We start from the raw sequence: 15,655 nt of genomic DNA on the forward strand, positions 1-15,655 counted from the left end.
CTTTTGTCAGTGTTTATTTCATTTGATTTTCACACTTTTTTGGGGGCATTTTTATAGAATCTGGTAAAAGCTGCTACTTCCTTGTGTCATGGCTGGGTCAAGTCATTTAGACATGTCCACCCTAAAATAAAAGGCTTGTGGATTCTGCATTGATCAGTTTATCGCTGCCAAATGAGGTCAGCGCTAAATTACGATTTCAGATCGGTGCATAACTAGAAAAACACAATTTTTCCCAGTTGGAGTCCAGTACAAAAGAATGGGAAAAAAGTTCTGCATACGTTGTGAGACTTCCTTGGTCAACAATTAACTACCATTGAATAATGTGATTATGACAAGTTGCAAAGGAAACTTTTTGTTGCATTTATTTTATGCAGATGTTATTTAAGGTAAGGGCTTGTCTCACACCTTTGACTGTAACTGAGTCACAGGATTACCTATTGACCATGGGAGGTGTAATTGCATGGGCCAGCAATGTAGTATGTGGCAAAACCAGGCCCCTTTTACCACCAATTTCTGTATTTTTGTAATGCGGTTTATGGATGTTAAAATATGTTCAATAAAAGTGTTTTACTTTTAAAAATCAAGCACCTAAAAAAATTTTTTACAAAAAAGTCCAAAAATCTAAAATTTTGAAAAACTACTAAACTTTATTAAATATCTAATTTTCTAAAATTCTGATCAGCCATTCAGTTGCCATCGTTTCTCCTTCTAGATTTTGGCACCATAACCTGTTATCCACAAACACACTGTGTTATTTAGCCACAACCCAATTACTGCCAAAAGACCAGGGCCGTAGCCATAGCGGGTGTAGAGGTTACAGTTACACCAGGGTCGTTGTGACTAAGTAGGCAGTTTTTGCTGGAGGCTACATTGCTGAAATTTGTGACAAATTTAATTAAATATTGTACGATAAATGATAAATTGTGCAACATTTGGCGCACCGTTAGATGTAACATTCTGTCCAGAGCTGCTAGTTTTAGTTTTAGTCCAACTTTCTACTGGCGTGAATCTGACGTATTTTTCTTAAATCTGACTTACAACTCATTTGCATTGCTAACCATGCCCATTTTTATATTCACTTTTCAGTGAGAGGATAAAATAGTAAAAATTAGCAGATTTGAAATAAATTGCAAATTTTGTAAGATGAAGAAAACAGACAAAAAGTCTTGAAAAATGCCCCTTTAAACTACACCATGTTCCAAATTATTATGAACATTTTATTTAAGTGTCATAAAGATGTATCTTTTGTTTTTTCCAATAAACTCATGGATGGGATTGTGTCTCAGGGCTTGTTGGGTCACGGAATGCAATCTCAAGCATCTGTGATAATTAGTTTGCCAGTTGAGCCCAATTAAAGAAAAACTAAAGATGCCCAATACTAGGACAAGCCCTTCTCATACCCCTCGCTTGGCCCATTAAAATAAAAAAGCTTATACTCACCTCCCGTGCCGGTGCCGTTTCTGCAGTGTCGGCACTCATGTTCCCAAGACTCTCATGCGGTTGTTATGGCAAGTGATTGCGGAGCCTAATCATCACTAGTGTCATTAACCTCGCCTACAGACAAATCGAACATCAAGAGGAAGTCAGGGCTGCGGCTGATCTCTGACTTCCTTTTGATGTCCAATTCATACAAAGGCAAGGCCAGTGACACCAGTGCTGATTGTGCGCCAAGCTCCTATGTCATAACAACCACACGAGAGCCAAGGAAGTGAAGTGATGACACCGCTAGAACAGCCCCGACACGGGAGGTGAGTATAAACTTTTTTATTTTATTGCAAACAAACATTTAGATCAAGAAAAGGTTGTCCTAGCAATGGAAAAGCCCTTTAGGAAGGACGTTCCACATTATTAAGCAGCCACAGGTTTCACGAAAGGATAAAGAATCTCTCGCTGCCGAAAAGCGTCAAATAGTGCAACGCCCTGGACAAGGTATGAAAACATTAGATATTTCACGAAAACTTAAAGCATAACTGCCATTTTAATTTTTATTCAGTAAAATGTAGAGGAAGCAATTTAATCCCCTTCATGACATTTGACTTAAGCTTACGTCATGATCCAGAATGGGTTCCCGCAAAATAACATACATTTACGTCGTGGCGATCAAGAGGGCACAGGAGCAATGCCAGCACGATCGCCACTGGGAGCTCAGCCGAGCTCCGGCAATCACTGCCAGGAGCGGTGCCAGCACCGCCTCTGGCAATTTGACCATCTAAATTCTGTAATCAATAGCGATCAAAACAAGAATATAAGGCCTAAATCAGATGCACCCACTAGTAACTGGGAACAAACTCAATATATGAATTATGAGCCAAAAGCACTAAGAGTTACATCAGGCTAATAGAGGTATAAAGGATCCAAAAAATAGTTAAAAGATATATATTTATTTGATTAAAAAATATATGAAACATGATTAATAAAATAAGCAAGGTAGCTCCAAAAAAAAAAGAGGTTAGATGATAATTTAAATAAAGACAATATACAGTAAGCACATCAAACAGCCAATATAGTTAAATAAATTAATAGAAGCAGCAGATAGTACATAAATCACCAAATATGACCTATAACATACATTTCATAAATTTCATATAAATATACCTTCAGATAGACCAATCCAAAAAGGTTTTAAATGCAGACAATCACACTAGTAAACAAAGTGCAACTGCAAACCACCATCCATTGTGCAAATAAACTCCTATGTTGGTATAATCATGTATACATAGTGGACTGATGAAAAAAGAAGGGGAGGAAGGTGTAAAGGAAAAGGTATGTCTTCTAAACAAATGCTAATTTAGAAAAGCATCCAAAGAAAAGTCAGATCATTCATGGGAGTAAGGTAATAGACTTAGTTATAGCCATAATTCATCATCCAGGAGCGAGCATGCACTTTGTTTACACTAGTTATGATCTGCATTGAATACCTTTTTGGGTTGGCTAAGCAGTACTGTACAGCCACATATGGGGTATTTCCACATTTATCAGAAATTGTATGACACATTTTATTACCATTTTGTACTTATTTTCCTATGTGAAAATGTGAAATTTGGGGCTAAAACAAAGCAACATGTTAGTGGAAAAAAAAATAATTTTCCATTTACTCAGCCCAATGTTATACAATTCTGTGATTCGACTGAGGGTTAAAAATGCTTACTACACCACTAGATAAATTCCTAAAAAGGTGTATTTTTCAAAATGGGGTCACTTGTGGGGGTTTCTGCTATTTTGGCATGACAGGGCCTCTTCAAATGTGATATGACATCCGCAATATATTACAGCCAAACTTACGCTCCAGAGTTGGCAAAATTTCCTTCCAAGCTGTGCTATGCTCCCAAACAGTAGTTTCCCCACCACATTTGGGATAACAGTGTACTCGGGATAAATTGCACAACAAATTGTATAGACCATTTGCTTCTGTTACCCTTGTCAAAATGAAAAATTTGGGGCTGAAGTAACATTTTGCAGGAAAAATGTATTTTTCAATTTTCAAGCCTCACCATTATAAAATTCTGTGAAACACCTGTAGGTTAATGGTGTTCATTTCAACACTACACAAGTTTCTTCAGGAGGGCAGTTTCCAAAATGAGGTCACTTGTGGGGGGTTCCCACTGCTTATGCACATCAGGGGCTCAGTAAGCGCCACATGGTGTCCGCTATCTATTCTAATCAATTTTGCTCTCCAAAAGTAAAATGGCACTCCTTCCATTCTAAGCCCTGCCATGTGCCAAAACATTAATTTGCCACCAATTATGAGGTATCGCTATACTCAGGAGAAATAGCACAACAAATTGTATGGTACATTTTCTCCTGTTACCCTTATCATAGTGAAAATTTTGGGGCAAACCTTTTTTTCGTGCGAGAAATGTGATTTTTTTTCATTTTCACGGCTCAATGTTATAAATTCTGCGAAGCACCTGTGGGTTCAAAGTCACATCACTAAATAAATTCCTTGAGGGGTTCAGTTTCCAAAATGGGGTCACTTTTTGGGGATTTTCACTATTTAGACACATCAGGGGCTCTGCAAACGCGACATGGCATCTGCTATCTATTCCAGCCAATTTTGCGTTCAAAAAGTCAAATAGTGCTCTTTCCCTTCTGAACTCTGCACCGCATACAATGGGGAAAAGAAGTAACTGATACACTGCCGATTTTGCAAGTTTTCCCACTTACATATAATGGAGAGGTCTGTAAATTTTATCATAGGTACACTTCAACTGTAAGAGACAGAATCTAAAAATAAAAATAAGAAAATCACATTGTATGATTTTTAAATGAAGAAATTGCATTTTATTGCATGAAATAAGTGTTTGATGATCTACCAACCAGCAAGAATTCTGGCTCTCACAGACCACTTAGTTTTTCTTTAAGAAGCCTCCTACTCTGCTCTCATTACCTGTATTATTTGCATCTGTTTGAATTCATTACCTATATAAAGGACACTTGTCCACACCCTCAGTCAATCACACTCCAACCTCTCCACGATGGCCAAGACCAAAGAGCTGTCTAAGGACACCAGGGAGAGAATTGTAGACCTGCCCAAGTCTGGGATGGACTACAGTACAATTGGCAAGCAGCTTGGTGAGAAGACATCAACTGTTGGTGCTTTTATTAGAAAATGGAAGAAACACAAGATGACTGTCAATCTTCCTCGGTCTGAGGCTCCATGCAAGATCTGGCCTCGTGGGGTAAGGATGATTCTGAGAAAGATCAGGAATCAGTCCAGAACTACATGGGAGGACCTGGTCAATGACCTGAAGAGATCTGTGACCACAGTCTCAAACATTACCGTTAGTAACATTATTCGCCATCATGGATTAAAATCCTGCAGGGCACACAAGGTCCCCCTGCTCATGGCATCACATGTCCAGACCCAAGTGAAGTTTGCCAATGACCACCTGGATGATCCAAAGGAGGCATTGGAGAAGGTCATGTGGTCAGATGAGACCAAAATAAATTTTTTTGTTATCAACTTCATTCGCCATGTTTGGAGGAAGAAGAAAGATGAGCGCAACCCCAAGAACACTGTCCCAACCATGTAGCATGGTGGGGGAAACATCATACTTTGGGGTACTTTTCAGCAAAGGGGACAGGACGACTGCACTGTATTGAGTGGAAGATGGATGGGGTCAAGTATCGCAAGATTTTGGCCAACAACCTCCTTCCCTCAGTAAGAGCATTGAAGATGGGTTGTGGCTGGATCTTCCAGCATGACAATGACCTGAAACACGCAGCCAGGACAACTAAGGAGTGGCTCCTTAAGAAGCATTTCACGGTCCTGGAGTGGCCTAGCCAGTCTCCAGACCTCTACCCAATAGAAAAACTTTGGAGCAATAAAAGGCAAATTAATTTTGTAAAAATCATACAATGTGATTTTCTGGATTTTTTAGATTTTGACTCTCACAGTTGAAGGGTACCTATGATAAAAATGACAGACCTCTCCATTCTTTGTAGGTAGGGAAACTTGCAAAATCGTCAGTGTATCAAATGCATATTTTCTCCACTGTACAGGTATTGGTGTACTCAGTAGAAACTGCACAACACATTGTATGGTTCATTTTCTCTTATTACCCTTGTGAAACTCCAAAATCTTGGGCTAAAGCTACATTTTTGTGGTAAAAGTAAATTTTCATTTTTTTTCTTCCATTTTGCTTTAACACTTATGAAGCACCTAAATTTACCAGTAACATAAAGTACAATATATCATGAAAAAACAAACTCAGGATCATTCATATACACATGTTGAAGCATTCCAGAGTTATTACCTCATATTAAATTTACACTGGACAGAATTGTAAAACTTGGTCTGGTCAGGAAGGTGAAAACAGGCTCAAGGGTGAAGGGGTTAATAAACTTTCAGCTATACCTTATCAATGAAATCCAAAAGAAAACTTTTCAAAAACCTTTTAGCAGATGTCCTCCTATGCTGATTCTGAACCAGACAATTTGCTCGTTGTCAGGGTTAATGTGTATTCAGTTCCATATATACTGAGCACAGCTTCTAAGGGAGGGGACGAGCATACACACGCTATGTCAGGGCATCAGTAGGTTACCTCAGTCACACAGGGCACAGTGCTCCAGCTGTTTCAGCTCTTGGTTGTCCATACACAGGTCCTCTGGCTGTGTTGCCTATGAGTGATGAAAATTCCAGCAAATGTTCCTCAGGATGATCAATAAATCTGTTATGCACTACATAGACCAATTATACACTCTGCAAATATTAGAGACAGATATTAATTAGATAGATATCTATATACAGACATGTATATCTACATATATATCTATTATTATTATTATTATTATTATTTATATAGCACCATTGATTCCATGGTGCTGTACATGAGAAGGAGTTACATACAAATTACAGATATCACTTACAGTAAGCAAAGTAACAATTACAGACTGATACAGAGGGGCGAGGACCCTGCCCTTGCGGGCTTACATTCTACAGGATGGTGGGGAAGGAGACAATAGGTTGATGGTTGTAGCAGCTCCGGTGTTGGTGAGGCAGTAGCTTCGGTAGTGGTGAGGAGGCAGCGGGGTCAGTGCAGGCTGTAAGCTTTCCTGAAGAGGTGGGTTTTCAGGTTCCGTCTGAAGGATCCGAATGTGGTTGATAGTCGGATGTGTTGGGCCAAAGAATTCCAGAGGATGGGGGATTCTGGAAAAGTCTTGGAGGCGGTTGGGTGAGGAGTGGATAAGTGTGGAGGAGAGAAGGAGGTCTTGGGAGGACCGGAGATTACGTGAGGGAAGATATCAGGAGATTAGTTCAGAGATATATGGAGGAGACAGTACGCTGAGGGAATGGGAGCCAGTGAAGAGATTTGCAGAGGGGGAAGTGGAGGAGTAGCGAGGAGAGAGATGAATTAGTCGGGCAGCAGAGTTAAGGATGGACTGGAAAGGTGCAAGGGTGTTAGCAGGGAGGCCACAGAAAAGGATGTTACAGTAGTCAAAGCGGGAGATGATGAGGGCATGCACAAGCATTTTAGTAGATTGACGGTTGAGGAAACGACGGATTCTGGAGATATTTTTGAGCTGGAGGCGACAGGAGGTGGAAAGAGCTTGGATGTGCGGTTTAAAGGACAGGGCAGAATCAAGGGTTACTCCGAGGCAGTGGACTTCCAGTACGGGGGAAAGCGTGATGTCGTTAATTGCGATAGATAGGTCAGGTATGGAAGATCTATGAGATGGAGGAAAGATGATGAGTTCAGATTTGTCCACATTGAGTTTGAGGAAGCGAGAGGAGAAGAAGGAGGATATGGCTGATAGACACTCCGGGATTCTGGACAGCAGAGAGGTGACGTCTGGGCCAGAAAGGTAGATCTGAGTGTCATCAGCATAAAGGTGGTGCTGAAATCCATGGGACTTTATGAGTTGTCCCAGGCCAAGTGTATAGATTGAGAAGAGTAGGGGTCCTAAAACATAGCCTTGGGGGACTCCAAAAGAGATAGGGTGGGATGAGGTGGTAGTGTGGGAGTGGGAGACACTGAATGTGCGGTTGGAAAGGTATGAGGATATCCAGGATAGGGCAAGCTCTTTGATGCCAAAAGAGGAGAGGATCTGTAGTAGGAGGCAATGGTCAACTATGTCAAAAGCAGAGGACAGGTCTAGAAGGAGGAGCACAGAGTATTGTTCGTTAGCTTTGGCTGTAAGTAGGTCATTAGTGATTTTGGCCAGGGCTGTCTCAGTTGAGTGATGGGGGCGGAAACCAGATTGTAGATTGTCAAAGAGCAAGTTAGATGAGAGGTGGGAGGAAAGTTCAGCGTGGACGTGCTGCTCCAGGATTTTGGAAGCGAATGGAAACAGCGATATTGGGCAATAGCTGGACATAGCTGTTGCGTCGAGGGTTGGCTTTTTAAGGATAGGCGTGATTGTGGCATGTTTGAAAGCAGAAGGGAAGGTGCTAGAAGTTAGTGATAGGTTAAAGAGGTGGGTTAGGGATGGGATCACTGTGGTGGTGAGGTTGAGGAGGAGGTGGGATGGGATGGGGTCAAGTGAACAGGTGGTGAGGTGTGATTTAGAGGAGACAATTAAGCCCCCCTTCAGTGATCTTGGAGAGGGAGGATATGGGGTTTAGGCATTGGGCAGGTATACAAAGGGGTTGTGGTGGTTGAACAATGAAGACTTGCCTTGTTTGGTCGATATTATTTTTAAAGTGTGTGGCAAAGTCCTCCGCAGAGATGAGGGAGGTTGGAGGGGGCAGTGGGGGGTGGAGGAGGGAGTTAAAGGTTTTGAATAACTGTTTGGGTTTGTAGGATAGGGCTGATATGAGGGTTGTAAAGTAGGCCTGTTTAGCAGAGGTGAGAGCAGATTTAAAAGTGAGTGTTGCCTGTTTGAATGCAGTAAGTTGTCTTGCGAATGTGTTTTCTTCCAATGCCGCTCTGTAACCCTGGACAGTTGCCAGAGCTTTTTATTGGTGTTATTGTCCCAAGGTTGTCTATTGATACATCGCACTCTGCAATGAACGAGATGGGCGACCGTGTTAATAGCTGATGCGAGAGCGGCATTGTAGAAAGCAGTGGCACTGTCTGTGTCATGGAGTGAGGATATGGATGCCAGTGGTAGGATAGAGTCAGAGAGCATGTGGGAGTCTAGGTGTGCAAGGTTTCTGCAGGAGTGCGCATGTTGCTGGACATGGGTGACCGGTGAGGAGGACAGGGATGAGAATGTGAGCAGATGGTGATCGGATAGAGGGAGAGGGGAGGTGGTGAAGTTAGATACAGAGCAAAGACAGGTGAAAACCAGGTCTAGGGTATGTCCGTCTGTGTGGGTGGCTGCGGAGGACCACTGAGTAAGTCCAAAAGATGAAGTAAGGGACAGAAGTTTGGAGGCTGTTGACTGAGGGGTATCAGTGGGGATGTTGAAGTCACCCATGATGATGATGGGAATGTCAATAGAGAAAAAGTGAAGAAGCCAGGTGGAGAATTGGTCAATAAAGGCAGTGGCTGGGCCCAGAGGTCGATATATGACGGCCACTTGGAGGTTGGAGGGAGAGTACATGCAGACAGAGTGGACTTCAAAAGAGGGGAGGATAAGGGAGGGGAAAGGTGGGATTGGGTTAAAGGTGCAGTTAGAAGAAAGTAGAAGACCCACTCCTCCACCATGTCTGTTGCCGGGACAAGGGGTGTGGGTGAAGTGGAGGCCTCCGTGACAGGGGAGGCGGTGTCAGAGGGTATTAGCCATGTTTCTGTAAGGCATAGGAAGGCAAGCTTGTGAGAGAGAAAAAGGTCATGAATCACATGAAGCTTATTGCAAATTGAGTGGGAATTCCAGAGTGCTCCAGAGAGAGGGAGCAGGGGTGGGCGTCAGGGGCATGGGTTTTATGTTGGAAAGATTGCGGTAGTTCGTATTAGATAGGGAGCGGTAGGAGGGGTAGTAATGGGAGGTATGAGCTGTGGGGGTCCACGGTTGGAAGATAAGTCGCCAGCAGTGAGGAGAAGCAGAGAAAGGGAGAGCAGGTGGAAGAAGGAGAGTGGGCGACTTGTTTTATGTTTTATTAGGACAGATTTGAGGTTGAGGAGCAGGTCAGCAGAGGAGGACAGGTGGGGAGGTAAGAGCGCAGTGGGGATGATTATTTGGTTAGAGGGTGCTGGGGTTTGTGGATAGCGTAGGAGAGAGAACATTAGTGGAGCAAACACTGTAATGGCATATGTAAACATGATGGAGTAAGATGGGTTAATATATAAGCTAGATTCAAGTAATTAGAAGTGCTTATTCAGCAGACATACCCAAAAAAGATACATAGAGTGGGGTCCTGACATCTTCCGTGACTAACTGCCGTTGAAATAACTGTGGCGTCTCTACGCTTAGCTGCGCGATGCTTTGCTGCAGGGATGCGCGTGCCTGACCCCACACGTGTGCACCCCTTAAGATGCTACTAAATTTATAGGACTGTTTCCTCTCCATATATATCTCTTATCTATCTATAGCTCTATTATCCATCCCAGACGCATGTTCAGTTAAACTCTAATGCCGTGCAGGAGGGGGCCCGCACGGCAATAGTTAAAAGCTGCCAGCCAATCGGAGGCTGGCAGCTGACGTCAGCGCGCATGTCGCCGGCGAATTGTTAGGTAAAGACCTTTGGCAACCACTACCCCAGCTACAGAGGACGAAGATAGGGAAATGCAGAGGACTCTTACCCGCAGGTACAATGGGTCAAGGGTCCGAAGTCTATAGTAGGTTCATCAGCAGCCAGGAGCCGGGACCTAAGGAGAGTGGAGGTGCTATGGAGTACTTTGCACCAACAAGACCTGCGGTCACGTGACCACACTTCAGACAAGGGGGCAGAGCTACTGCAAAGCCCCACTGGGAGCCGACAGCAGCACAGGAAAGAAAGAGTGAAGAGGAGAAAACAGTAGTCAGGTCAGCAAAGCAATAATATCATATACTAAGAGGGCAGTGTGGTACAGCAGGAATATACGGAGGGAGGTCAGGACGTAGCCGAAGGTCATACACAAAGAGGGTGGCGAAGTACAGCAGGGACAGCCAAAGGAATATCAAGACGTAGCCAACGGTCATACACAAAGAGGGTGGCGAAGTACAGCAGGGACAGCCAAAGGAATATCAAGACGTAGCCAATGGTCATACACAAAGAGGGCGGCGAGGTACAGAATCAGCAGGCGGAAGACTTAAACAGGGACGAGACCAGATCAAAAACCAAGCAGACATACAAGGATAGGCACGAAGCACAGGCAGAGCAGGGTCAGACACACTCAGCTTAGAGTATAAACGACAGAGAATGACCCCACAAAAAGGCTATAAAAACCCTCTCAAGATCCCAAAGAGAGGCCATCCACATTTACACTTAAACCACCTAACCAGCAAACCCAGCGAACCATGACACGAATGACGTCATTGTCATCCACCGGCAAGTGCGCGCCTGGACTGCGTTGATGGAACTTTGCTGCAGGAGCATGGCAAGGTAAAAAGAAAGATTTTTTATTTTTATTGAAATCAGCAAGCCCGGGGCAGAATGGGAGACATGGGGGCAGGACGGGAGACACAGGGGCAGGATGGGAGAAACGGTGGGAACAATGGAGATACAGGAGGAAGAATGGAGACACGAGGAAATATGGAGACACAGGGGGCAGAATAGAGATACAGGGGGAAGACTGGAGACACAGGGGGAAGAATGGAGATACAGGGAAAGAATGGAGATGCAGGGGGAAGAATGGAGAAACGGGGAAGAATGGAGATACAGGGGAAAGAATGGAGACAAAGGGGGAAGTATAGAGACACAGGGGGAAGTATGGAGACACAGGGAAAAGTATGGAGACACGGGGAAGAATGAAGACATGGGGAAGAATGAAGACACCAGGAAGAATGGAGATACAGGGGGAAGAATGGAGATACAGGGGGAAGAATGGAGACACAGGGGGAAATATGGAGACACAGGGAAACGTATGGAGACACAGGGAAGAATGGAGACATGGGGAAGAATGAAAACACCGGGAAGAATGGAGATACAGGGGAAGAATGGAGATACAGGGGAAAGAATGGAGACACGGAGAAGAGTGGAGACACAGCGGGAAGTATGGAGACACAGGGGGAAGAATGGAGATACAGGGGGAAGAATGGAGATACAGGGGGAAGAATGGAGACACAGGGGGAAATATGGAGACACAGGGAAACGTATGGAGACACAGGGAAGAATGGAGACATGGGGAAGAATGAAAACACCGGGAAGAATGGAGATACAGGGGAAGAATGGAGATACAGGGGAAAGAATGGAGACACGGAGAAGAGTGGAGACACAGCGGGAAGTATGGAGACACAGGGGGAAGAATGGAGATACAGGGGGAAGAATGGAGATACAGGGGGAAGTATGGAGACACAGGGGGAAGAATGGAGATACAGGGGGAAGAATGGAGATACAGGGGGAAGAATGGAGACATAGGGGGAAGTATGTAGACACAGGGGGAAGTATGGAGACACAGGGAAAAGTATGGAGACACGGTGAAGAATGGAGACATGGGGAAGAATGAAGACACCGGGAAGAATGGAGATACAGGGGAAGAATGGAGATACAGGGGGAAGAATGGAGACACGGAGAAGAGTGGAGACACAGCGGGAAGTATGGAGACACAGGGGGAAGAATGGAGATACAGGGGGATGAATGAAAATACAGGGGGAGGAATGAAGATACAGGGGGAAGAATGGAAATACAGGGGGAAGAATTGAGACACGGGGAAGAATTGAGATACGGGGAAGAATAGAGACACAGAGGGAAGAATAGACACAGGAGGAAGAATGGAGACACAGGGGGCAAGATGGGAGACACAGGGGGCAGGATGGGAGACATGGGGCAGGATGGGAGACACAGGGGGTAGGATGGGAGACACAGGGGGCAGGATGGAGACATGGTGCAGGATGCAGACAGATGGGGCAGGATGGAGACAGATGGTTCGGTCAGGTAAGGAGAAAAGTTTTTATTGAAAGCAGCAAGCCACAATACGTTTTGACAGCAGGATGGAGACAGGGTGGAGACTCAGTGAGTAGGATGGAGACAGATTGGGCAGGTTCATGGGGCAGGATGGAGGCAAATGGGGCAGGATCATGGGGTAGAATGGAGACAGATGGGGTACGATCATGAGGCAGGATGGAGACAGATGGGGCAGAATGATGGGGCAGGAGGGAGACAGATGGGGAGGGATCATGGGGCAGGATGGAGACAGATGGGGCAGGATCATGTGACAGGATGAGATAGATGGGGCAGGATCAGTGGACAGATGGGGCAGGATCATGGGACAGATGGGGCAGGATCACAGTACAGATGGGGCAGGATCATACACCACATGGGGGCAGAATGGATACTCACAAGGGCAGGATGGGAGAACATATGGGGCCAGGATGGGAGAACATATGGTTGGAGCCAGGAATGAGACACACGGGGGCCAGGATGGGGGATATTATTCCCATAAGGGCTAATTAAGGGATATTATTACTGCAGTGGTGTATTTATTTTATTTTTTGAGGATACTGTTTTAAATGTGGGAGGCAGTCCTGTTACTGTGCAGAGCGACACTATGTCTCCTTTTTTTCTTTATCTGGTGTAGTTTAGAAGTTGGGAAAAAATTAAATAATGTGTTCTGCAAGCGGTGTTCTAGCTAACTGTGTTATTTCCTGCAGAGACGAGCCCTGGCTGGAAGTGATGGCGGTCTGTGCTGGATGAAGATGAAAAGCAAAGATTAAGGACTTCACCTAGAGATGTCACTGGTGAGTCAGTGTGTTACCTGTACACTGACACTATACACTGTATACTATATACAGCAGGCCTGCGTACAATGTCACCAGTGATCACTGTATTACCTTTACACTTTCACAATATACAGAGCTCCTGTGTATAATGTCATTGATCACAGTATAACCTGTACAATATATACAGTTCTCGTGTGTATGTCACTGTTGATCACTGTATTACCTGTACACTAATACTGTATACAGAGCTCCTGTGTATAATGTCACCGGTAATCACTGTATTACCTCTACACATACACTGCATACTAATTACAGATCTCCTGTGTATAATGGCACTTATGGTGATATTAGTATTGTGTTTTTTATTAATGATTGGTATTGTAGTATTCAGCCACGATGTGGTGGTAATATATTGTCCAGCCATGGTGTGGTGATATTTGTTCCTTGTATGTGCTGTTATTTGATCACTGTGTGGTGGTAATATGTGGTCTGGTCATGGTGCGGTGGTATTTGTCCCTTGTATATGATATTATTGGTCATTTTAAAAATTGAAAAATAAATAAAAATATACCTAAATTGTATTGGTTATTTTAGCTAATGATTAATAGGTTAGATTAGACTAGAGCTCGGCCAAAAGAGTATACCTTGCCGTGGTGGCAGCTTAAAAAATCTTTTGGCCAAAACAAAAACTGCAGGCTATATGTGTGATCTGGTGATGAGATCTGTTAATATGTGATTCATGAGAAGTGGAGTTTTTCCAAGCGAGAGTGGTGGGACTGTGGACAGTTCGAGGGGCTGAGGCAGGACTGGGGTGGAGCCTTGGGGGGGTGGGGGCTGAAAATGTTGCCAGTATGGATCCCCAAAATTTCTAGTGGTAGCCCTGGCTACATGTATATCTATATATCACTATATCTATCTCATGTAGAGATATATAGATAGGTAGATAGATATTGGATAGTCTATGCCATGTGCTCACATACTGCCCTGCTATCTCCACCATGCTCTCTTCTTCCTCCAGCGGGATATGTTTTCTCTTCCTCCTTCATGGAGCTGAAATCCAGAAGGAGATCATAGAGAGTCTCCTGAAGTTCGAGTCTCTCACTGCTGAGTATTTGGTGCAGTGTAGTAGAAAGTGGGTCTCATCTTCCAGGTCACAGTGTGGATACAGTCTGTCTTCCCTGAGGTTGTAGCTCTGTCTGTGCCACCATTATTGGATGGCCAGACAGTAGGAAATGAATCTATACAAGCTCAAGATCAGATCTGTCTCACATGTTAGCAGGTTGCCGATGTCACTGAGCACACAGGACATTCAGCTGACTGAGGTAACCTGCCGCTGCACTGACAAATAGTGCATGGGAATCAGACAGGAGCGCACACGTTGTGTAGGCTCTCTCCCCACCCTTAGAAAGCTGCATTCAGCATCCATGGAACTGAATATGATTTACCCTGAGAACAAGCAAATCGTCTGGTTCACAATCAGCATGGGGGACATCTATTAGAAGGGGTTTTGTAAGGTTTTCTTTCAGATTTCATTTGCAAGGTATTTTGGAAAGTTTATTAAAATTACTTACTATACATTATTATTGAATAAAAATTAAAATGACAGTTACTATTTTAACGTGAGTGAAGAGATTTGTGGCTAATACAGGGCACAGATGGGTTTATGCAGATAAAGGAATAATAAGGAAGGTTTCTGCCAGACAAATTCATCGAATTAAGAGAGCAGCTGCTAAGCTAACATTACAAAGTGCTCACATGTGCACTGACCCATACATACACAAAGACTAATTTTAAAGCTGTCTTGTTTACTTATGATTGCCATGCAACCTTGGATGGTCCAGATGGATGGAGTAGTAGATGATTGGTGGATGGCCATAGTGTCCCAACAAGACTTTGTGCGATGCCAGCAAGAAGGTGGCGGACTCAGATGGTAGACACCTTTAGGGTCCCTGAAGGTGTGAAAATGACCTCGGCAAAGTATATAGAGTTTCTGACTGACCACTTTCTTCCATGGTACAAAAAAGAAGAACCCTGCTATCTGTAGCAAAATCATTTTTATTCATGACAGTTCACCATCTCAGGCTGCAAATAATACCTCTGGGTCATTGACAGATATGGGCATAAAGGGGAGAAACCCATGGTGTGGCCACCAGCCTCCCCTGACCTCAACCATATTGAGAACCTTAGGAGGATCCTCAAGCAAAGCATCTATGATGGGAGGAGACAGTTCACCTCAAAACAGCAGCTCTGGAGGCTTTTCTGACATCCTGCATAGAAATACAAACAGAAACTATCCAAAAACTCACAAGTTTGATGGATGCAAGTATTGTGAAGGCGATATAAAAGAAGAAGTCCTAAGGTTCATGTAACTTGGCCTGTAAAGATGTTTTTTGATTGAAAAAGCTTTTGATTTCAGTAAATGTGAACTCTTAATGCGGCAAATTTAACAAATGACCATTTTCAGTTCTTA

This window comes from Ranitomeya variabilis, chromosome 2 (assembly GCF_051348905.1).
Source record: "Ranitomeya variabilis isolate aRanVar5 chromosome 2, aRanVar5.hap1, whole genome shotgun sequence".
NCBI classification, from domain to species: Eukaryota; Metazoa; Chordata; class Amphibia; order Anura; family Dendrobatidae; genus Ranitomeya; species Ranitomeya variabilis.